The sequence below is a fragment of the Lissotriton helveticus genome, chromosome 1_1 (assembly GCF_964261635.1).
Source record: "Lissotriton helveticus chromosome 1_1, aLisHel1.1, whole genome shotgun sequence".
NCBI classification, from domain to species: domain Eukaryota; kingdom Metazoa; phylum Chordata; class Amphibia; order Caudata; family Salamandridae; genus Lissotriton; species Lissotriton helveticus.
Genome location: NC_136057.1, coordinates 1,694,322,287 through 1,694,348,385, shown reverse-complemented (window position 1 = coordinate 1,694,348,385; position 26,099 = coordinate 1,694,322,287). Strand labels below are relative to the sequence as shown.

The following is a 26,099-nucleotide window of genomic DNA, read 5'->3' as shown; positions in this document are numbered from 1 at the left end:
AACATTAAAAATGTATTTCCACCCAAATAAATCTTTTTAGCAGCATCAGGATAATGAATAACTGGGAAAAAACAAATGTTACTAACTGGTACCATGCAGTTTTCAAGCAGCTCTTTGATGACAGTTTATAGGTCCCTCTGCTACATTTCGATTGTCACTTATGAAGTGCACAGTAACAAAAGAATCTCTGTGACAAAAGCAGTAACCACGAACCTATGCACATAAAATGCTGCTTTTTAAAATGCATGTTACACGTTCTTTGCAGTAGACACATTAACCTTCTGTGCTACATTAGTCAAAGCTGCCACTAAACAAAACTCTCCTCATGCTCCAGCAGGTACATTAATCACTGGCTTTATCTTGACAATTTTATTGCTGCTGGAAAGCTGCTAATTATACAAGAAACTTTTCTGTGCTTTTAAAACTGTTGCCTGCGGACCCCCTGGGAATGTGTCACGGACCCCTGGGGGTCCGCGGACCCCAGTTTGGGAAACACTGCACTAGAGTATTGTATTTTATCGTACTGCTCTGGGTTTGTGATATATGTGGGCTTTCATTTTTTAATTCATGAGGCCTCCACCCATCCTTTGAATTGTCTGTGTAGATTTTAGTCCTTGTTTTATTGAGTTTATTGCTATTGTTTTAAGTAACTAAGCGACAAATAATTTATTAGTCTTCTTCCTTAAAATGCATCAAATCATCCCACTTCTCCATATAATTAAAATCGTTTCTTGAAATCTCTCTGAAGGCTCCTTAAAATTATCCCATATCATGGCAACATGTTCTGAATTTAACCTAAATGTTTAGAATTAGAGACGCTGTATGATTCGAAGATATATGAGACCAATATATTCTTCCTACCAGGGTCTGCCTAGAATGAAATCTTCAAACTTGAGCTGTCTGCTCAGCTGTAATCGGACCAGAATGTTTGCTACTTCAGTGACAAAAAGGAGTCCGAATGTGGGGCAGGAAGTGAAGGAGCACATTCTGGAGGATTTCCGTGATTACTATCTGTTTATTTCCTTGCACTGCATAAACTTCTCTTGATAATAATCATCTACTTGCTTAGAAAGAGTTTTCTCATGTTCCCATATGATATAACCATTGGCCAATCATATTATGACTATGGCTAATGAAACAGAGGTCCAGGCTTCCATATGTCAAACTTCACCTGGCCAGCAAACACTCTAAGGTGGCTCATGGCTTAACTAAGGGTCAATATAACATTTCTATAACAGTTTAAAAGAAAACAAAAATCCGTACAACATTTTTTGGGTACCTCTACTCTTTGACGTCATATGATCGTCACCCACTCACCAAGTGGCCCTCTATGAATGAAACGTGGGCATGCCTCAGATTTAGGATGTGTAGACTATTAGGACTTTGTTTTCAAGACACAATAGATGATCTGTTTATGAAAGAGAATTGACCGATTCATGTGAAGACATGATCTGAAGAAGACCTCCAAGTTCGCCACTACTCGGTAGCACCCAGTGAGCCTGAATCAAGTTTGTCCTCCATTGTTTCATGGGCGCCCAGGCCATGTCTATATTTCTCATGACGTATACTTATTCACAGTCAACCTATATTGCAATTATTTACGCAGGCAGTTGTTATCCTGAAAATCTGTCGTGGTCCTAACCCTCAAGGGCATTGGGCATTAAGGGCCTTTAAAGGGCACAGCTTTCTCCTCATTGCCCAAATCTTACTATCTATGGAAGGTGGAGGAGGGGCCGTATCAGATTTGGGTCCCTTGATATCTGTCACAAGTCTATAGTCCATATTTTCCAAAATGTAAACTGTGATTTGTACTCAGTAGGCCAAACCAAGTAAGGACTATTTCACATAGAGCTCCTCACAAGGTAGATCTCTTTCTGGCACAGCTGGCTTTCCAATTCACAATGAAATATATTTAAGCATTACCTTTTTATCATCAGAAGCATGTAGTGCACAGAATTGTTAATTGCATCAAAAATCATATAAAGAGAGGTACAAAAAGCCTCTAAGCTTTAAAGTTTGAAGGACAGTAGAGAAACAAGAGAGATATCTAAATACTGCAGTAAAGAACTGAGCAGAGATCGACAGAAGAGGTGTAAGAGATATCTAAATGCCTAAGTTAGTAATTGAGAGCAAGTGGAGAGAAGAAATATGAGAGAGGTATTTAAATTCCACAGCGAGGAACTGAGAGCAGGTGGAGAGAAGGTGGAGAGAAGGCATGTGAGAGAGGTATTTAAATACCACAGTTAGAAGCTGAGCACATTCCAAAAAAAAAGGATGCTTTAGAAAGGGCTATGAGATGAGGCTTGTCTTGGGAGGATCAGGTATAACCTAATAGAGTCCTCCACTGAGAAGATGGTTAATGTATGAAAGCAACAACAACAAGTTTTATATTATGATAAGGAACTCCAACAGAGGTTCACATAACGAAAAACAATGGCAACAACAGTAATACAGATTACATTAGAAAACCAGTGTAAGATATAGTTCCTCCAAGCCAATACATAGATAGCACTTTATAAGCTCAACCAACCGACTTCGTTCAGTTCATTCATTATTGAACCTTTGAAAAGCGACTTTGTTCATAGTGTAACGTAAGATGTACAAATTTAGCATATTTAAAAATCATGTAAATGCAACTTTCGAAAAGTGGCAACGTGGATAATGAGATATACGTTTTACAAGTAATGCATGAGCGCAACCAATGAGCTTCATTAAATTAATAAATTTTCAAAAATTAAGAAGTGACATAGTTCATTGTCAGTACACAATGACTAAAAAATGTTTCAAAAATATGTAAGAAAATGATCTCTCATTGCTACACAGCATTTCATTGGGTAGAAACATTATATTACAGATTTGCCTGCCTCCAAATTATAACGTATGTTATATTTGAAAACAAAAGCATTACAAAGTGACGACGTGCATTCTGTAACGCAGGGCAAACAAAGATTACATAGTCATAATCTTGAATATGGAAAAAACACGCACTTTCTCTCATTTTTTCAGGGCTTTATCTCAGATGGCAGTAATGACAAGACAGGGGACCAACAACACAGATTAGCATAGAATCCAATAGAATCACTAGTAAATATTTTAAAAGTATCTGAAGAAATGATAGATTTACTACAAAACATTTCACTGGGTGGAAACATTATACTACAGATTTGCCTGCCTTCAAAGCAGAACGTATGTTATATTTGAGAAACAGAGGCCTTAAAAAGTAACGCAGTGCACTTTGTAACACAGGACAAACAAAGATTGCATGGTTGAGATCTTGAATATGTAACTGGCAAAGTTCGAACATTCTTTCCTTTTTCAGGAGTTTGTCCCAGATACCGGTAATGACACGGAGAGGGAGCAAATGCATTCACAGTAAAAGGGTCAATCTTCTAACCCCATGGGGCAGATCCCAAGTTAAATAAGGCTCAGATGTATTCCCCTAATAGCTCTCCTGAACCACTTGGTTGCTCTGATTTGAATAATATAGGGTGATGTCTCTACCCTGACTTAATTTAGACAGGGTGTTTTTTACATAGCTCTTTAGAGCAGACTGGAGCATAAACGAATCTACATTCAGATCAAGCCCAAGCATGTCTTAGCCCACTCAAAAGACCTAAAAAAGAATCTCTTTTATTTTTGGAAAGAGAATATTTCAACCTTCAGGGCTGCCCGCAGTGCTCCCTCTTCTCCGTACAGGAGTGAGTTTTCCCACCTCAATACAGCAACCAAAGAGAAGGAATAATAATAAGATAAGCCAAACTCAAAAGGAAGAGCATGAGGGGCTACAAGTGCATTCTGATGACATATCTGGTGCAAAATGTGTCCATAAATCCCCTCAAAAGAATGCCAAAAGCTCATACCCAGCATTTCAAAATGGCGTTTGCGACAAATTTTATAGAGTCTAATCAGAGCATTTGCCTGAGACAGGGCCTTGCTCCAACAAAGCTTCATATAATCATTGTCCCGACCACTCTTAGGGCCCGATTAACAGCACGACTAAATCCTAAACGTACTACTATTTGGTATTCACAGAATGCACTTACTACTTTCGAGATTCACAGGGTGAACGTACTACTTTCGGGATTTACAGAGTGAACTTACTACTTCCGGGATTCACAGAATGAACTTCCTACTTTCGGTATTCACAGAATAGATTTAAGAATACTAACTTTACGTCCGCACTCGGGCCCAAAATTCTGGCCTGGAGGCGGAGCTTCCGGCTTGGGGGCAGAGCTTGCGGCCCGAAGGCGGGGCTTCTGGCTCAGAGGCGGAGCTTGCGGCACAGAGGTGGAGATTTCAGCCATGGCTAAATCCCCACCTCCGAGCCGGAAGCTCCGCCTCCAAGCCACAAGATCCGCCTCCAAGCCGCAAGCTCCGCCTCCAGGCCGCAAGTTCCGCCTCTGGGCTGCAAGCTCCACCCCCAAGCTGGAAGCTCCGCCTCCGGGCTGGAATTTCCGGCCCGAGTGCGGACGTAAAGTTAGTAGTCTTAAATCTATTCTGTGAATACCGAAAGTAGTAAATTCATTCTGTGAATCCCGAAAGTACTAAGTTCACTCTGAATCCCGAAAGTAGTAAGTGCATTCTGTGAATACCAAATAGTAGTAAGTTTAGGATTTAGTCTTAAGTTCATTCTGTGAATCGGGCCCTTAGAAAAGACCTTGCCAAAATAGAGATAAAAATCCACTTTTTGTAATTTGTCTTTGCCTAGATACCAATTAAACTTTCACTTAGTTCGGATACATTTAATACCTTTAATTTGGAGTTGCACTTTTTCAACAGTCGGGGGACTTCAAAACTAGAGCTCAATTTGCGAAATGCAGCCATTTGGGAATCATAGAAAGATATAGGATCATCCCATACAGATGCCTTAGGATCAGCACAGACTTCATTAATCTTAGCACTTAAGGTCACAATATTCTTAGCTGTCCGAAGGGATGTCCATTTGACTTATCATAGCCCTTGTTGCTCAGGAAGGATTCCCAGGAACGAATTCCTGGAGATTAAAGGCCACAGTTGGGCCAAGTAAGCTGTGTTCACTCATCTCAGTTGAAAACAACTGTAAACTTTTCACAGCCCCAAACATTTGAAAGGATACCATCGGGAAACAGCGTTTACATCATGCCTATCGAAAAGTTTAACAGCCTGTCTCCTGTGTCACGCCTTAACCCGTCAAACACAAAGGTATACACGTGGGCTGCCACCAAGCCGCTGCAGAATCAAGGGTCATTCAAAGCAACCATGGGACATAAAACAACGTCAGTGCGAGCACAAATTCACTTTCTTCGTGGTAATTCATCCAGTGCGTGTCTACTCAGTTTTGCCAGTTCTGCAAACATGGGACTGATATTCCTGAACCATAACCTCAATACTCAATCTGAAATTGTGAGTCAGTTTCCCATTGTTGTTTCATAGCCTTTGAAGGCTTAAGAAAACGAAAGGGCAACTTCATATTAACGAGGACATTGAGGATGTTGTCCAGCGGCACCACAGAGTCACTTTTCACTAGCAAGCACCCGTTGAGAAAAAACTAGAAATGCTGTTGAAGACTGACATCTTTGAGTTCTCCACTGGTCCAATGCCCTGGGTCTTGCTCATATTGGCGGTGCCAAAAAAGGACAGTGGAGGTGTGGTGCTCATCTGTGTTGATCTGCACCAGGCCAACAAAGCAATTGAGAGAGAAAGACATCCAGGTCCACACATAGTGGACATGATCATGCAGCTGAAAGGAGCCAAAGTCTTCTCCCGTCTTGAACTGAACAAAGGATACCATCAACTCAAGCTGGAAGAGAACTGTAGGTACATTACTACTTTTTCAACTCATGTTGGTTTGTTCTAGATACAAAAGGCTGAGTTTTGGATTGTCATCGGCTACAGAAATATGTCAGAATGTTTTAAGTCGAACTATTCAACCTGTTACACATGCTTTTAACTACAGTGATGACATACCAGTATTTGATACAACACAAAAGGAGCATGTCAAGGCTCTTACACATGTGTGGCAGCTACTTGTGGATGCAGGTCTCACTCCGAATGCAGCAAAGTGTGAGTTTACAAGACCAAACCTAAGGTTTTTGGGAACATATTCTCTGATGGTTGAATGACTCCTGACCCAGATAAAGTGCAAGCACTATCAGTTACTTGCCTCCCATAAGATGTCACCTTGCTGTGATTCTTCTTAGGCATAACCAGTTATTGCTGAAGGTTCATTTGTGACTTTGCTACCATGAGTGCCCCATTGAGAGACTTGCCAAAATAAAATGTCCCTTTTTCGGTGGTCTGCTGAATGTGATCAAAGCTTCAAAAGAATAAAACATGCGTTTGGGAATGCAACTGAGATGACTTATTTTGACCCCAAGTTACATACTGAGATCAAAGTGGATGCAACCCGGTGGACTGGGGTCAACCCTTGCTCAACATAATGGTCACCCAAATGCTCAGAGACACATTCGCTTCATAAAGGCGAGAGCCTTTTCAATGCGCTCGCTTCCATGAAGTGAAGCAGAGTTTGCTATGGCATGGCGGGAGCAGCGCCATAGCAAACTGCAATGTCCCGGGGGTGGGCACCCTGGGATATTGCTGGAGCTGGCCCTGTGGGGTGGCGGTCTCCAGGGCCATTTATGGCTCTAGGATGGGAGCCACGCACCCCCCCCCTCGAACAGTACTAAATCCCCAGGGAGGTGGTGGTCCCCAGGGCTGTGGTGAGGCTTGAGCCCCCCACACATTATTTGAGCATAGCCCTGGGGAGGTGGCAGTCCCCGGGGCTGCCTTTGGGGGCAGGAGCTCACCATGCCTAATTAGTAAATAGCCCTGGGAAGGTGGCGGTCCCTGGGGCTGTATGGGGTGGCTGGAACCCCCCAGGCATTTATTTATTTTTAAAAGCCGCAGGGAGGTGGCAGTCACTGGGGCTGCCGGGGCCCCCATGGACCCCCACATATCTAATTACAATTGTTCCCGGCACCTAGCCCACCAGGTTGCTTAAAAGAAACAAAGCGCAGGAGACCGTGCTTCATTTTAAAACATATATATATATATATATATATATCACACAAACAAGGCGCTCCAAAGGGGGATCCTTCATCTTTGTAGGGGTGGCTCGTTGCCGGTGGAGCAACCGGTCTCAATTATCACGAGTTGCACGGAATTCCATCGAGCACTCAGTTCAGAATAACACACAGGAGGCCATCCATTAAGTCAAAATAACCTGGTTTATCACAGTCATAAACCAAACTGACCTGAGTGCTCAATGGAATTCCGTGTAACTCGTGATATATATATATATATATATATACACACACACACCATGTACTATATATATATATATATATATATATATATATATATATATATATATATATATAAAATATATAGATGATATATTACCTACTGGCGGTCGCCAGTAGGTATATATAGTTAGGATTTTTTCTCTATGGGATTTTTGAAAATTCTATGTCTAATAACTTTGGCGTTTGTGGACGGAATTGGCTGAAATTTTCAGGAAAATGGCACATTTTGTTTCTGAGCAGCCCTTGAAAATTTGGGGGGGGTTCGTCAAGGGGGGGCCGAGAAAAAAGGGGGGTCCCAAAACGTGTTTTTAACATTGAGTTTTCCATAGGGCGGTTGGCCTCACTTTTAGCCCGAACGGCTGAATGGATTTGCATGAAACTTGGCAAAATTGTAGGGACTGGTAGCCCGATGTGCCTTTTGTAGGTCTCAATATATGTGCTACAGTGGATTTTGAGAAATTAACGTTTAAAAAAAGATACATATCTGTAACAGCGGACCGGGCAGCGCTCCAGGACGCGTACTTTTCGCGCAACGGAGCTTTGTGAAGCGAAGCTGATTGGTTCTCCGGCGTCTGTCAACATTCCAAACAGTCCGTAGCGGCCGCCATCTTGTCTCTCGGTAGGATCGAGAGACAAGAGGAGGCGAAAGCGAAGGGGCAAATGACCATAAGGGGGAATAGTAGATCCTCGCTGACCCCCTAGGTTTGATGTGGAGGTTTTAAAAGGGCCCCGCGGGGCAAAAAAAAAAATAATAATAATAATCGAACGGCTGAATGGATTTGCACGAAACTTGGTAAAATATTAGGGACTGGTAGCCCGATGTGCCTTTGCTAGGTCTCAATATATGTGCTCCAGTGGATTTTGAGAAATTAACGTTAAAAAAAAAGATATATATCTGTAACAGCGCTCCGCTTCGCGTAACGGAGGTTTGCGAAGCTGATTGGTCATTCTGTCACTGGGCTATAGTTGGGCTACATCTGGCTGATATTTGGGCTATATTTGTTTTTTTTCGTCTCTGGCGGCCATCTTTGGGCTACATTGGGCTACATTGGGCTTCATTGGGCTTCATTGGGCTACATTGGGCTACATTTGGGCTCCAACATATATATAGGCCAATGTAGCCCAATATATATTTTTCAAAGTTAATTTTCGTAAAAACCACTGGAGCATATATCTTGAGACATAGCAAAGGCACATCGGGCTACCAGTCCCTACAATTTTGCCAAGTTTCGTGGAAATCCATTCAGCCGTTCGAGCTAAAAGTGAGTCCAACCGCCCTATGGAAATGAAGGAAATGAATGGGTAATTTGTAATTAGCAAATAGCTCATCGCAAACTAGGAATGGTAAAGAATCGCTATTTATTCCTTAAAGTTCGCTATTTAGGAAATGCAAAAAACTTTGATGATACATATGGCGGTTCATCTCTAACAAGATAAGAAGCATAGGGATAGATTTATGATGACTGGCGCATCACCAGGGATGTGTTAGTCATTCTGTGCCGCTGTTCCGTCACCTATGGTGTGCTGCATTTACAATGCGGCGCATCATGGGGCAAAAACAGCACAGATGCGTGATGTATCTGTGCCGTAAAGGTGGCGCATTGCTGGAGTTGTATCGCAAGTGTGATGAAGCTCCAGCAAGGGTCGGGGGTGCCCCTGTCGCAGGGTTTCTGTTCTCACACAGAACTGTGGACAGAGGATTGGAACCTCGGCGAATTAGGGTGTCCCAAAACTCACCTTAGTAATCAAAAACCCCTTAGCAAGCTAGGTACAGTGTCACATTGGATATAACAAACTCTCAATGTTTAGACAATCCAGAATATGAACTTATAGTACCTCAGGATACGTGGAACTCATGAACAGTCGGTCGTTATATATTTCTTAGAAACCAGAACATGGAGTTAAGAAGAACACATGTGTATTTGAAATGTTTATTTACTAATGCCGTCTTCTCAGGCGTAGTATCTTAGATAATACAAGTACACATATTATCAGTAGCAAAATTACCAGCATAGTTACTAGTACATAAAAAGCGAATGGTGACAGTATGTTAACATGCTGTAAATGAATAAGAGTTAGCATCACTTATAAGCAGCCGCGGGCCGTGGAGGGAGTTACGGTGGGGCAGGGAGGCGGGGAGGGGGAGGGGCAGGGTGGAGAGGGCTCCACCCTGCTTCTCCCCCTCCCCGCCTCCCTGCCTCACCGTAACTCCCTCCACGGCCCGCGGCTGCTTATATCTCACCCTCCCTAATACACATATTATATTATTTGCTAAGAAGGTCTCTTTGTGTTGGTTTAGGGCGTGCCCATACTTTAGTGTCTTAGATTTGAAGGAATCACATCAGCATACACCAGCTCTCTCTTCATGTGAACCGCATCAAGTGTTGTGTATGTGTGTTCGGCAAAGCAATATAAAACCCGCCTCATGCCCAGAATTGGCAGAAGTTGCACTTATGTTATGAGTATGAAGTCGTGGAGATCAGACCTCATAACAATTCTGTATCGTGTTGTTCTTGAAACTTTAGCACTCGCTGTACAGATATAGTTTAACAAGCAAAGCAGATAGTAGAGCAATAACATATTATTCTCATGTAAACCACGATGAACCACTAGGTTGAAAGCTAAAGCAACAACTAAGTGTCGTGTGCAGAAGTTGCAAAAAAGGAAAAATGGCGTTTAAACCGGTAATGAGCCCATGCTAACTTAACACGGTGTAAAGATATCCAGGACCTAGATGACACCTCCCCATGATCCGGAAACGAACTGAATAAGATAATAGAAGTGCCATCTCATGAGAGCAGATTGCAAGTTTATATGTGGACGGTCCGCAAGGTAAAGCATTAAAAACTAGGAAAATTTAATGCTAAACAAAAATAAAACAGCCAAGTACTTTATCGAGTCTTACGCCAATAGGCAAGGTAAATAATAAAAACTTGACAAATAAGTCAATGAATTGTCAATGAAATGCTAGTACTCAGCATATCAAACATGAAAAAGGTCTATGACATAACTGTGTATGCAAAATAAGCTGCAACAGCCTCCAATAGGAAGTCACCGTCTTCATCCGAAAACAGTTCAGCCATCCAATTTAAAAGCGGAAAAGAACATACGTGCTCTCCCAGCACCGGATCCTCTATCACCATCAGAGGACAGCTCGGTGGGTTTTCAAGAAAGCTCTGTTCCAAGAAAGACTGTGTTGCCGCCAGTAAATTCCAGGGACCAATTAGTCCATGCATCAATGCCACAGCCATAATCCTTTCGCCAGGACAAACCAACTCGTGAGTAATGATAGGAGTCATCAGCTGATTAAAGTCGACGTCAGGAGAAACCGGTCCGCAGAGACACAAATCAATGGCCCAATCGAAATCACAGGTCAGGCAGTGAAATACAGGCTAGACACAGGTGAAGTAGGAGAATCGAAAAGATAATCCATATGCCGTGCTTAATATCGCCAACGGCATTGTGCCATAATATTTTAGCATGCGATTGCGGAACAGTGTCAGCAGCTGCAGGGCGGGAGGTTGCATAGGAGGGACATCCATATTTAAAAATGTAAAAAAGCACAAGAGCGTCCGCTGGTAATGCAAGTAAAAATGGCAATCCACGAAGCAGAGTGGAAAAAATAGAATGAAAGAAAGCAGGGATGACTCCAAAGATTTTCTCAAATGAAGTCACGAGACCACTGGTAACAACTTTAAAAAAGTGCGCCAGGGCCTTTGTGGAGGATGCGTTAAAGATAGTCCCAACCATCTTGCTGAAATGGGAAGGCAAATCTGAATTGAAAAGGGTCTGCACCTCTGTACGGGTGTTCGCTATGTGAAGCACGAAAGTTTCACGGGCCGAACTCAAGGCCACCTCTCTCTGAGACAAAAGAGCTCTTATTCTTGCCATGCCGTTGAAATCTGCTCCCAAGGTTGGTATTTGTGGCGAGATTGAAAACTCCCTATGTTCATGTGTGGGAGGAAATAGAACATTTCTGCAGCAAATAACCCGTTCACTTACTGTTACGATAAAAGGAATACTTTTAATTAACCCAGAACAATCTTCATTATTGAGCATCAAATAACTACCATTTTCCAACAACTTGAACGTGGGGATGATAGCAGGAACTGGCGTGCCTTGCAACACGGAAGCCATATTTGGTCGGTGTTTGTTGCATGAACCGTGTAACTGTATGTGCCTACACATTAGTGAATGATCTGGCGTCTCAGTGCATTCCTCTCCATTCAGATAAACTTCTTGATCATCTTTGAAACATCTGTATGTGTATGGAAGCGACCAGACCTCATGAAGAAAAGCACTACCTAAAGGTTCATAACGACCTATTGGTATATATTTCATACAATTTGAAAACTTATATAAAGCAAAAGGCAGCGTTATTAAACCGTGGATAAGGCACGTTACCAAAAAACCCGCAATCCTCTGCTGATGATGTCACTGAGCATGTCATGAATGATGTAATATGTGACATCATCAGCAGTGGATTACGGGTAATAGTATCTCTAGTTTACTCCCCTATAGCTGTCTTTCTTTTAACATAAGTGTCTGTTTCCTTCCCTTATACTTACTGTTTTTGGTTCGCTTCCGGTTCGCGTACCGGTTCGCGAACTGGGAAGCGAACTAAGAGAAATAGAGGTTGGCACAGTTCCAAATATTGTACCAATTTTTTAATAACGGGGAGGTAGTTCTGAAAAGAACTTTTTTTTTAATTGTTTTTGTTGTTTTATATTTTTTTTATTATTTTTCGGAACATTTTTTTACTTTTTTTGAATTTTTCTGAACAGTTTTATATTTTTGGGGGGTTTTCTTGGAGGGGGCAATGAAAACGATTCATTGTAAAGGGCTCAACAGGAGCAACAAAACAAAAAAAAAGTATTTATTATTTTGGGCGTTTCGTACAAACTTGCATATGATAGTCAATAGCTCTGTTGATCAGAGTGATGCTTCTTTCTCCGTAGCAAATGAATCCATCGCAAAATACGCAGATGTGTTTTACTTCACCAAATTTCATTTGTATATTTGGCACCATCTCCCTGCCCTCTGGTCCCGTTACTTCCGGTACAACAGATCTTCTGGCCATAATAGGGAGATTATCTAGGTCGTTCCGAAACTGTGCAGCACTTTAGTTGTTAGGATGCCACCTAGTCATATGGCGATGCATTGTGTAGTTTCCGAAACTGTATTTTTTCTCGGTTCCTCTGGACAGTCTATCTTGACATATAAGGCAAGTTACGTATCTTGCATTTACTTTTTTCTGACCTTTGGGAATTTTAAAAAATTGCCAAATGAAGTTTTGTTTCCGGTGAGACGTCCTGGGCTGCTCAGGCAAAAACTGCCTCTCTTCGTGCTCGTCGTCCTGTTCCTCTTCTTCCTCTTCTTGTTGAATTATAACTTGAGCAGGTGGTCCACTCTTCCTTGGATGTGGTGGAGGTGGTGGGGAAGCACCAGCTGAAGCTACTAAAGAAGCCATTGCTCAGTGATCACAAAGGGTCTTTCTCTCACAATGATGAAAGTCAGAGTGAGGAAAGAAGGAGGGATTTTCATCATTTGGGAAAAACAAGAGTTCTCAACCAATGAAAAGTGTTCATTTTAGATTATATGACCTAGTCTTACATCATTAGGAAACCAAAAGTGAAATGAACCAATGAAAAGTGTTATTACCAAGTCACATGACCTGCTGTGTTTACGTTAGGCGCTTTGCAGGGCCTCCCGGTTTGCTTCCAGAAACCTGCGCTTTGCGACTCGCTTCGCGTACCAGTTCGCTAACGTAGCACATCATATGACGTATCACGCGACAACGCGAAACGTCATGCGGACGGGAGGCGTCACGATGTTGTTTTCTAACGCGGCAGTTGCGGTAAAGAAACGTTTACCGGCTCGCGGTCTATTTCGCGGCATCAAGGTCAGCTAACGGGAAGCTTCCCGATTCGCGAAGCGGGAACGAAGAAAAAAAAATATTTAAAAAAAAAATTATTCATAAACATATAAAATATATTTTTGGATTTAAAGAAGAATACATTTTACAGCTACAGATATTAGCTGTTAAAAAACCAATGAAATTCACTGAAAAAACCATAGGTTATAGACCATATATAGTTAGGAATTAGCATTTACAAAACCTTGAAAAATCACTGAAAAAACCATAGGTTATAGACCATATATAGTTAGGAATTAGCATTTACAAAACCTTATTTTACTCACACAAAACCATTGAAATTCCATATATAGTTAGTTGCACTAACTATATATCGCGCACCCGCAATCCACTGCTGATGATGTCACATATTACATCATTCATGACATGGTCAGTGACATCACTGATGACATCACTGATGACATCTCAAATGACATCACTGATGACATCACTGATGACATCTCAAATGACATCACTGATGACATCATGACACACCAATACCAGTTACTACATACGCACTCACTGATTCCTACGTCTACACACACATTCACTCATTCACCCATACAATCACTCATACATACAGTCACTCATTATTACAACACTATCATATGCACTCATACACCTATGCAGACACTCACACACTGCCACTCATCCATGGAGTTACTCACACACCTAGTCAGTCCTGTAAAGAATCAATCACACTTCCATTTCCTCATCTATACAGTTAAACACAGAACACCATACTTCAGTGACATCACTGATGACATCACTGATGACACCTCAAATGACATCACTGATGACATCTCAAATGACATCACTGATGACATCATGACACACCAATACCAGTTACTACATACGCACTCACTGATTCCTACGTCTACACACACATTCACTCATTCACCCATACAATCACTCATACATACAGTCACTCATTATTACAACACTATCATATGCACTCATACACCTAGTCAGTCCTGTGAAGAATCAATCACACTTCGATTTTCTCATCTATACAGTTAAACACAGAACACCATACTTTTTCACACATATACTAACACATACTTACTCTCTTATACAATCACTGATACAAGTACACATTGATATGCACAGAGTCACACACCTCCCAGCCAGCCACACACACACTCAGTCTTCCATACATCCACTCATTCTTCAATATGTAAAACATATTTAAACTTTACAAAAACACACAGACACTAGATGATGTCATTTGAGATGTCATCAGTGATGTCATCAGTGATGTCATTTGAGATGTCATCAGTGATGTCATCAGTGATGTCACTGGCCATGTCATGAATGATGTAATATGTGACATCATCAGCAGTGGATTGCGGGTGCGCGATATATAGTTAGTGCAACTAACTATATATGGAATTTCAATGGTTTTGTGTGAGTAAAATAAGGTTTTGTAAATGCTAATTCCTAACTATATATGGTCTATAACCTATGGTTTTTTCAGTGAATATATATATATATATATATATACCGACAGTCACAGGGCACGGCGATGGGCACCTGCTTCGCCCCCAGCTATGCCAACCTTTTTATGGGTTGGTGGGAGGAGCAGGTGTCCAACGAGGTCGCCGAATTTAACAACCAGGTTGTCCTGTGGCTTAGGTATATCGACGACAACTTCCTGATCTGGGATGGTACTGAGGAATCTGCAAGTAGATGCGTGTGCCAACTAAACAACAACACACTCAATCTTGGTTTTACTGAACATATACACAAATCTAAGATCGAGTTTTTAGATGTTGTTATTGAGATTAATGATGACCACTAGTCTATAAAGAAAGGCCACAGCTGGCAATAGCCTGCTTAATGCAAGAAGTGCACACCCAAGAAATCTGATAGACAGTATCCCTTACGGGGAACTGCTACGTGCCAAACGTAATTGTAGCACATCTGAAGCGTTTGAACTTGAGAAAGAGACAATGATCGAACGTTTCAGACAACGGGGCTACAATAATAAGACCATACAAGGGGCAATTGCAAGAGCTGACATTAAAGACAGGAAGGATCTTCTGAAGACCAACACAGGCAAGGATGCAGAATCCAAAATTTGATTTATTACAACCTTTTCAGGCCAGGCAACTGAAGTACAAAAGATCTTAAATAAACACTGGCATGTGCTGTTAACTGACCAGCACCTGAAACCTCACTTAAACCATAATCCACAAGTCACGTTCAGAAAGAGTAGATCCCTGAGGGACGAGCTAAGCCCAAATTCGGTGACCAGTACTACCAAACCAAAGGATATACCCGGGTTCAGGTGCTGCAGGTCCTGTAAGGCATGTCGGAACAGCAGTAACTGCAAGGAGGTGATTGTACCTAGCACGGGAAAAGTCTTCACTATAAAAAAGACCTTGACATGCAATACCATGTACTGTATATATTTACTTATATGCCCTTGCGATAAGTGGTATGTGGGGAGTACCACTCTAAAAGCTAAGGAGAGAGTGTTACAACACCTTAGAGCTATCAAAAACCACAACGCACAATATCATGTGGCCAGACATTTCTTTGAATATCATTTTCAAAATGAAAACTTACTAAGAATGGTGGTACTGGACAAAGTGGATATGGGGATACGTGGGGGTGACAGAACTTCATGCCTCCGCAAATTAGAATCCAGATTTATTATTGACTTTGAATGTATGTTCCCTCAGGGTTTGAATAACCATGAAGAACTGTCTGTCCATCTTGATAAATAATGAATGATCGTTCTGAGCTGGACTATTGAGTATTTGTACTATGATTGTCAGTATGATTGGCTGTCAAACTTAAAGTCGTCTTTTTAAAGTGTATATTTATGTTTTAATTCACAGAATCTGATTTTGTATTTTTTTTTGGGGACATTGGAAAAGTAAGAACAAGAAAGTCCATTAAACCAATAATTTCATGTGGCACAGAAGACTTGGTCAACTTGGTATGAACTATACAGATTAAGATTATAACCAACCTCTAAAATCATACTACATAAAATATGAACTCTTTGGACAATATGAGCCTATTTGAACTGGGAATTTTGAGACGGAATTACATGTGGATGAATTTCAATCTATGTATCATATGTATTTCGATAATGTTCTTATGCCCACTTGAAATCGTGATGAAAGAAACTGTCTACTTGTGGAATTTATATTGGCAGTTTTCAAGGTCATTTAGTCTCACAATGTTCACCAAATTTATGCCCACTTGGGCATGAGGCCAAGAAGAATTTAACATGTGTGCAAATCCTGGCTCTATGAACTGAATAGAGCTGTTATAGTATCGAAATCAATAAGTTTGGTTTTTTCAGGTAGATTGTCTGTAAGATTCACTTGAATTTAATGTAAATAATGATTGTTTGTCGAAATGTATTTAATGCTTTTTATCAGATATAGCATGGGAATACCTCAGATGGTTGAAAATTGCTGCCACAGTATGATTTCATGTTTATATATATTTAGTAATGGACTGCATTGTAAATGCTCAAATTTCTTTTCCAATATGTCCGTTGCACTTACTTCACTTAAGGGTGAGCACAGGAAGTCCTCTGTCTATGACTATTCATTGAGAATGTAAAAGGACTAGTGTTTTGGGTCCACAACAAACGTGAACAAGCCGAGAGGTGAAACGCGTTGTTTGTTTTTTTGCTGCTGAATAAAATTTTTGTAGCACAGCAACTCCTGGCGTGTCGTTGTACGTTTCTTCTTATTGAAGGATCTTTGGATTGAGATATTGGGCTTTCCGGGACCCTAGCAACGACCCACTGGTGAGCGGGTACTGGCTGAATTACCGGAATCTGGTGCTTGTCATATATATATATATGTTATACCAAGAACTTAATAATTACAGACTACGCATTTGAACTGAACCAAGGAACTCTATGTCCCATCATGCATTGTAATGATGTTAAGAACGCACACGTTACCAGCAATTGAATAAAACCGGATATGCAAGCATGAAAATATTGAAATGCTGTTGTTTGTTTGGCCTAGGAAGAAGGGGTAGTGGAAACCCTGAAACGCGTCGGCATGTTGTATTAACACGTGGAACAGAGCGCAGGCTGCACAAGAAAGAGCCGGATGGCAGAGTGATTTCGAGTGAGCTTCTAAGCTTCAGGGCACTTGGTATAACACATTTCTACGCGGCGGCCTGGCCGTGGGAAGCAGCACCATTGCCGGCTTGGAAAATACTTGTAACCAGCTGGTGAGGCGGAAACTTTGAACTTATCAAAATTGGAACCGCAAGTCACTCAGTGCTTAACGAAACCTGCCAAACTGTGACACAAACCTACTCAAGGTAATGATGAACTTAATAATTACAGACTACGCATTTGAACTGAACCAAGGAACTCTATGTCCCATCATGCATTGTAATGATGTTAAGAACGCACACGTTACCAGCAATTGAATAAAACCGGATATGCAAGCATGAAAATATTGAAATGCTGTTGTTTGTTTGGCCTAGGAAGAAGGGGTAGTGGAAACCCTGAAACGCGTCAGCATGTTGTATTAACACGTGGAACAGAGCGCAGGCTGCACAAGAAAGAGCCGGATGGCAGAGTGATTTCGAGTGAGCTTCTAAGCTTCAGGGCACTTGGTATAACACATTTCTACGCGGCGGCCTGGCCGTGGGAAGCAGCACCATTGCCGGCTTGGAAAATACTTGTAACCAGCTGGTGAGGCGGCAACTTTGAACTTATCAAAATTGGAACCGCAAGTCACTCAGTGCTTAACGAAACCTGCCAAACTGTGACACAAACCTACTCAAGGTAATGATGAACTTAATAATTACAGACTACGCATTTGAACTGAACCAAGGAACTCTATGTCCCATCATGCATTGTAATGATGTTAAGAACGCACACGTTACCAGCAATTGAATAAAACCGGATATGCTAGCATGAAAATATTGAAATGCTGTTGTTTGTTTGGCCTAGGAAGAAGGGGTAGTGGAAACCCTGAAACGTGTCGGCATGTTGTATTAACACGTGGAACAGAGCGCAGGCTGCACAAGAAAGAGCCGGATGGCAGAGTGATTTCGAGTGAGCTTCTAAGCTTAAGGGCACTTAGTATAACACATTTCTACGCGGCGGCCTGGCCGTGGGAAGCAGCACCATTGCCGGCTTGGAAAATACTTGTAACCAGCTGGTGAGGCGGCAACTTTGAACTTATCAAAATTGGAACCGCAAGTCACTCAGTGCTTAACGAAACCTGCCAAACTGTGACACAAACCTACTCAAGGTAATGATGAACTTAATAATTACAGACTACGCATTTGAACTGAACCAAGGAACTCTATGTCCCATCATGCATTGTAATGATGTTAAGAACGCACACGTTACCAGCAATTGAATAAAACCGGATATGCAAGCATGAAAATATTGAAATGCTGTTGTTTGTTTGGCCTAGGAAGAAGGGGTAGTGGAAACCCTGAAACGCGTCGGCATGTTGTATTAACACGTGGAACAGAGCGCAGGCTGCACAAGAAAGAGCCGGATGGCAGAGTGATTTCGAGTGAGCTTCTAAGCTTCAGGGCACTTGGTATAACACATTTCTACGCGGCGGCCTGGCCGTGGGAAGCAGCACCATTGCCGGCTTGGAAAATACTTGTAACCAGCTGGTGAGGCGGCAACTTTGAACTTATCAAAATTGGAACCGCAAGTCACTCAGTGCTTAACGAAACCTGCCAAACTGTGACACAAACCTACTCAAGGTAATGATGAACTTAATAATTACAGACTACGCATTTGAACTGAACCAAGGAACTCTATGTCCCATCATGCATTGTAATGATGTTAAGAACGCACACGTTACCAGCAATTGAATAAAACCGGATATGCAAGCATGAAAATATTGAAATGCTGTTGTTTGTTTGGCCTAGGAAGAAGGGGTAGTGGAAACCCTGAAACGCGTCGGCATGTTGTATTAACACGTGGAACAGAGCGCAGGCTGCACAAGAAAGAGCCGGATGGCAGAGTGATTTCGAGTGAGCTTCTAAGCTTCAGGGCACTTGGTATAACACATTTCTACGCGGCGGCCTGGCCGTGGGAAGCAGCACCATTGCCGGCTTGGAAAATACTTGTAACCAGCTGGTGAGGCGGCAACTTTGAACTTATCAAAATTGGAACCGCAAGTCACTCAGTGCTTAACTAAACCTGCCAAACTGTGACACAAACCTACTCAAGGTAATGATGAACTTAATAATTACAGACTACGCATTTGAACTGAACCAAGGAACTCTATGTCCCATCATGCATTGTAATGATGTTAAGAACGCACACGTTACCAGCAATTGAATAAAACCGGATATGCAAGCATGAAAATATTGAAATGCTGTTGTTTGTTTGGCCTAGGAAGAAGGGGTAGTGGAAACCCTGAAACGCGTCGGCATGTTGTATTAACACGTGGAACAGAGCGCAGGCTGCACAAGAAAGAGCCGGATGGCAGAGTGATTTCGAGTGAGCTTCTAAGCTTCAGGGCACTTGGTATAACACATTTCTACGCGGCGGCCTGGCCGTGGGAAGCAGCACCATTGCCGGCTTGGAAAATACTTGTAACCAGCTGGTGAGGCGGCAACTTTGAACTTATCAAAATTGGAACCGCAAGTCACTCAGTGCTTAACGAAACCTGCCAAACTGTGACACAAACCTACTCAAGGTAATGATGAACTTAATAATTACAGACTACGCATTTGAACTGAACCAAGGAACTCTATGTCCCATCATGCATTGTAATGATGTTAAGAACGCACACGTTACCAGCAATTGAATAAAACCGGATATGCAAGCATGAAAATATTGAAATGCTGTTGTTTGTTTGGCCTAGGAAGAAGGGGTAGTGGAAACCCTGAAACGCGTCGGCATGTTGTATTAACACGTGGAACAGAGCGCAGGCTGCACAAGAAAGAGCCGGATGGCAGAGTGATTTCGAGTGAGCTTCTAAGCTTCAGGGCACTTGGTATAACACACACATATATATATATATATATATATATATATATATATATATATATATATATATATATATATATATATATATATATATATATATATATATATATATATATATAGTAAAGTATATCTAATGTATTGTCACTCACTGAGCACTCTTTTGCACCTAATGCAGTTTGACTTGTATTGTATAATGATTTTCAAATAATACAGGGATATTGATTGATCTAGGGGGCATTGTCTCTGAATAAGTGATCTACTACCACACCACAGTATATCTTGATCTCCGAGGTGGGTGGATCTTTAGATGAACTTGACCCATGGGATCATTGTGCTATTTGTAACTATTTTGACCTAGGTTCTGTTTTGGGTAGAAGGGTTTGTCCTTGTTGATATAGATACACCTATCAAGTTTCAAGCTATGTGATGCAGGAATCCTTTGAGGCATTTAAAACACCTTTGGACAAGAGAAGCAGCTACAGAGCACTTCGATTTTGGAGGAGGTTGAGGGGGGTTGGGAGTTGGGCTAAATGTGACTATCTGGGCTTGAAAGCCCCATCCTCGCCTGTGGGCCCACCACCCCAAGGCAACATTATATACAGTGGGATCTATTTCAAGTTGTGTAAACACAAACTGGGCTGTCCCTAGTTGGGATTTCTACAGGATTTTTAGAGATGCGCGTCCAGTGGGGGCATCTCCAAAAAGTGAAGGACCGGCCTCACACACCTCCTGGTGTCATGCTTCATCATAGGCCGTCCTCGCCCTCTAAAAACTTTGATAGAGGGCGGGCATACACCTAGACGCAGGGATGCACTTCTAAACTAAGTGGGGGCCAGTGAGTAGTGAAAAGTGATCTAAAAACCATTACAGTAGTCAAAAAGACAAATTTAATTAAATGGACAACTGCATGGTATTGAAAGAAGTGAGCGGTGATTTGGGAACTAATTATCCCCTCACCGTGCTAGATGTGGTCAACATGTTTCTGCTAAGGGTCCCCGGAGGGTACATAGCATTCGTCAGGACCAAGTATTTTTTAAGGGCTTCGCCTTTATACACAGATTGTATAAAAGGATCAACCACTAAAGAAGACGGGGGGTTTGTAAATATCACTCTTCCCGCTAGTGTAGTACTCAAAAGAAATGTCCTAGGTCACTATCCTACTTACTCCATGGGAGTTCGAGAGTGGAAGGCCCTACTTTGACATTTGTCATTTTCAGCGCCTCCAGCTGTGTATCCTACAGTTGTCCGCTTCGCCTCCCCGCCGGTGAGATTTCAAGTTGTTAGGTCTGTGGTTTGAAGGTATATGTAGATGGAGAGGGCAGGGTTTGCAGCCTAGGATTGCAATTGCTTTACAAAGCTGCTAGCAGATGTATCACTGAAGTGCGGCACCTGAGGATTGAGGTGTACTGGCTGAGCTGCTTGTGGCACCCACTCTTGAAATTATAGAAAGAATAGTAGGTCAAGATTTCCGTGAATTGACCAAAGCGTTTGTTGGTCCCAGATGTGAAACAACTCAAGGGTGGGATGCATTGAGAGAGCTAAGTTTTAGTCACAGTACTAGGATAGCAAAGTGTGCCAGGATAAAAAGACAGAAACAGTAAGACATGCACTAGGCCCAGAATGAGGTGCATTGACAGAGCAATGTGTGGGTTCCATTCATGGACATCAATTCACCAAAATGCCAGAGTAGCGGAAGTGACATCACGTGGCCTTTAATTCACCATGATTACATCAAAGGAAGTAACAACACTTGACCTATGATCCTGTAGACAGCACGGGAAGTAATGGCATGGAAACTTTGAACCTGGTGACATTTCTGAAGTTAAGGACTCAAAAAAAGGTCCACGGTGAAACAATAATTAGTAAAATATTACAGACATTACCATATCATTATAAGTATATTAACTAGGCTGCTATAATTATATGAATAAACAAAATAGAATCCACTAGGAGGGTGGCCGTGGTCCCTAAAGAGATGGGGAGCACACAGTGTTGTTTAAATGCCCCTCACACACCAACAGGCCCCTTGGTGTCATGCTTCATCATCGGGGCCTTCGCACCCCTCTACGGGATGCGGCGTGCTGCGACAAACGACTACGTAGGAGCACTTGGTAGTGAACAATGTGAGGGTGTATAATGAAGGGTGTGAGTGAGGTGAGGTGAAAAAAGTGAGTAAAAAATACCTGGCACTCAGGAAACAAATATTTATTCTGTCCTCGGCTGGTATTAATAAAAGGTGCAGAATCTGGTTGAAAAAATACGTACTAGGGTATATCAACCATTAACAGTGTCAACATGTTTCGGAGCACAAGGCTCCTTCTTCAGGACGAGGATATGCACTATAATCCTCACCTTACTCACATGAAATGTGAAAGTGTTCGAAATTTTTTTTTAATAAAAATTCAATGTGTAATGTACCTATCAATGTTTTAAGAGAAGGTATGTTCGTTGCGCCCAATTGGCGTTTTTGAGGCAGGGTTTCTTAAAACAGAGACTCATTTTAAACCGACGGCCAGGAACTGCCTCCTCAGGTTTGACAGCTTCCATCCGCGTCACCTGAGGGAGAACCTTCCATACGGACAGTTCCTCCGCCTATGTCGGAACTGTAGCGACCTGACGAAATATAAAAGCCAAGCCAAAGACCTTTGCACAAAGTTAAGAGAAAGGAAATACCCCAACCCTGTTATCCAGAAAGCTATGAAAAGAGCTAGGAATAACAATCGTGAGGCTCTCCTCGAAGACAAACCCACAAATAATAACCAGATGAGCAGAACGGTCTGTGTCACCACCTACAGCCCGGTTACCAACCAATTGACGAAACTGGTAAACAGACATTGGCGCATACTCACATGTGGCACACTATCCCTTGAGAAACCAATGTTCGCCCACAGACGTGGCAGGAATCTGAAAGACATTCTGGTCCATACAAGACCACAGCCACTAAAAGTGGAGCAAACAAGACTACAGGGGATAAAGGGCCAACATCCTTGTGGCGATTGCAACTGTTGTCACCTTACACAAAAGAGTCAGACCCTTACCTTCACCAATGGGACCAGCTGGGAACAACGAACGTTCACAAACTGTAACAGTAAAAATGTGGTCTATTTGATCACATGTCCCTGCAGAAAGGAGTATGTGGGAATGACCACGAGACAAGTCAAAGTCAGGATAAATGAGCATAAGAGCAACATTAGATGCAAGAAGGCAACTACAAAAATGTCAGCTCATTTCCTGGAACTTCAACACTGTGTCAATGAATTACAATGGACAGTGATCGAACAACTACCCTCAGACACAGGTCTGTTGGAAAAGGAGCAACGTTGGGTGTTCCGTCTGGGCACCGACAGCGCAGGGCTTAATGATTCAATTCCTTGGAGCCAATTACGCTAACTTTTGCATACTGCATGCATGGTATGATGAGTGACTAAGGAACAACTAATATAGCATCTGGTTTTTATCTACCAGACTACTCACAGTTCTATTGGTATGATGAGTGGTTGTGTATATTGAAGACACCTAATGAGTTCTATCTCCCCTCATTAATTGTAAAATCTATGGGCCACCTTACTACCTCCATTGGGCCAATACGAATCCTTTTGGATCTAATTCACCATTGCTTACTCCTTCCAATTGGAACCTTGCACAATATGAGCACCGATTGGGAGAGCTGGGTAATATAAACACTACTGGCTGAATAATCACGATCAGCAGTACTCGGCGATGCAGTGCCACCCGTTTGCGCATGCGCTGGCCGTTTTTTCGGCTTGACGCATGCGCACCGCACATGGCACGAATCTGGGTTCACGCATGCGCGTCCCGGGATTCACTACCGCCGAGCCAGCGCAACCATGTCCAGCGCTGTTCCGGGGACCACATGAATACCGGAAAGGAATTGGGTAGTTTTGCCTTATATGGGCGTCCTTCCGCTATTGATTATCCAATTTACTTCAACCAATTAACCAAACCATAGAGTATAAAAAGCGAGCCTCTCTCCTAACGGCTTACTTCACCGGAGCAGCGTTGAGGGGAAGGCAGGCGATCGATCCATGCAGTCACCGTGAGTAGGGCTAGTTAAGACCGAGGATGCTTCTCACGTATCAGTAACCTTGTTTTATTGATTAATCTCTACTTCACTACCTACAATACAGCTATTACTATCTTTTAGGTTGTTTACTGGGCAACGAAGAGAGATACCCCCAATACCACGCATAGGCTCATGAGGCCTTCCGAGTTTTTGAACATAAGTAAGCCTGCATCATTGCTAACCCCTTTTTCCCTCCATTTATATCTGGGAGATTGCATGTATGTATGTGTGTGTGTTTAGGGTTGTGTGTCCCTCTCTAAGTGTCTTTCTTTCACAAGGTACCAGAGCCTCAGTTGTGTTCTGTAAACTCACCTTTATTAGGAAAGAAATACTTTTTCCTCATGTTCCTGGACATCCGACTAGCATGTTTACTATGTTCCTGGACATCCGACTAGTATATTTATTATGTCTTTCTTTTTACAGGTTTTTTTCAAAAACGCCAATTGGGCGCAACGAACATACCTTCTCTTAAAACATTGATAGGTACATTACACATTGAATTTTTATTAAAAAATTTTTTCGAACACTTTCACATTTCATGTGAGTAAGGTGAGGATTATAGTGCATATCCTCGTCCTGAAGAAGGAGCCTTGTGCTCCGAAACATGTTGACACTGTTAATGGTTGATATACCCTAGTACGTATTTTTTCAACCAGATTCTGCACCTTTTATTAATACCAGCCGAGGACAGAATAAATATTTGTTTCCTGAGTGCCAGGTATTTTTTACTCACTTTTTTCACCTCACTCACACCCTTCATTATACACCCTCACATAGTTCACTACCAAGTGCTCCTACGTAGTCGTTTGTCGCAGCACGCCGCATCCCGTAGAGGGGTGCGAAGGCCCCGATGATGAAGCATGACACCAAGGGGCCTGTTGGTGTGTGAGGGGCATTTAAACAACACTGTGTGCTCCACATCTCTTTAGGGACCACGGCCACCCTCCTAGTGGATTCTATTTTGTTTATTCATGATGCTTAGGGAGACTGGATCCACTTTTCTCTCTCTCCCCCCTTTTGTTATATTTCTGCTATAATTATATGCCAAGAGTGCAACCAATATACATGTGGAATGGGGCTGTGACAAAACCTTGGTACTAATATTATACACCAGATAGAATAGTGAAACATGCCCAATTAGAGCCCCAAATGCCCTTGCAATCACAGAAACCCATTCACATTTCAAAATGTTTTCTCTTTTGGTTACCTTGATTTCATTTCAAAACAAACATTGGCCATGAACCCTCATTTCAGAGCAGTGACGTAATAATGATGTTGTTTTTTATAATGCATACCATGAACCTACTTGTCTTCGTGTTGTGGTACTACTAACCATAATAGTGTTTAATTTATGGATGTTATTAATATAGGATACTTGTCTAACTGGGTAATGCCTTTATTTAAACCTGTAACTCTCAAATGATGTGCATATGGCTTTAGCACACACACCAGCCCACTGAGTATTCTTACAAGCTTCGTGAAGACGTGTGTAAGAAAGAGCTTTGGTTAGACATTTGTCTATCTGTCAAAGTATTTAAACTGCGACATGTTACTTCCTAACGTACAGAAGGCGAGTGGTTATTCGTTTCTTTATAGAAGAAGACAGGAAGTGTTTCAAGTACCACTTATCATTGAAAACACAAATTATGTATATGGACTAGGACAATATGGTTAAATCAATATTTAAAAAGGGTAATTTCTATGTTAATTTATTGAATGTAACAACCTATACCTAAAATTATGTGGAAGTATTCGATAAGTGAAAGCAACAGTTTAGTCTATTTCTATTTTGCCACTTTACCATTACTTTATTCAAATGTCTATTTCATTTTCTCTTGCACAGCGAATGTATAATCATAA

At 41.9% G+C, this 26,099-nt stretch overlaps 1 protein-coding gene and 1 long non-coding RNA gene across 2 annotated transcripts in view; one reads left to right on the top strand and one right to left on the bottom strand.

Moving 5' to 3' along the window:
* LOC144831343 (zinc finger E-box-binding homeobox 1-like) overlaps positions 1-26,099 on the bottom strand; it is a 421,511-nt gene that overhangs the window by 218,256 nt on the left and 177,156 nt on the right. The window lies entirely within an intron of this gene.
* On the top strand, positions 24,157-24,750 carry LOC144773985 (uncharacterized). Its single transcript, XR_013600085.1, has 3 exons — positions 24,157-24,212; positions 24,321-24,399; positions 24,663-24,750. It is a non-coding gene; the product is annotated as an uncharacterized LOC144773985 (long non-coding RNA).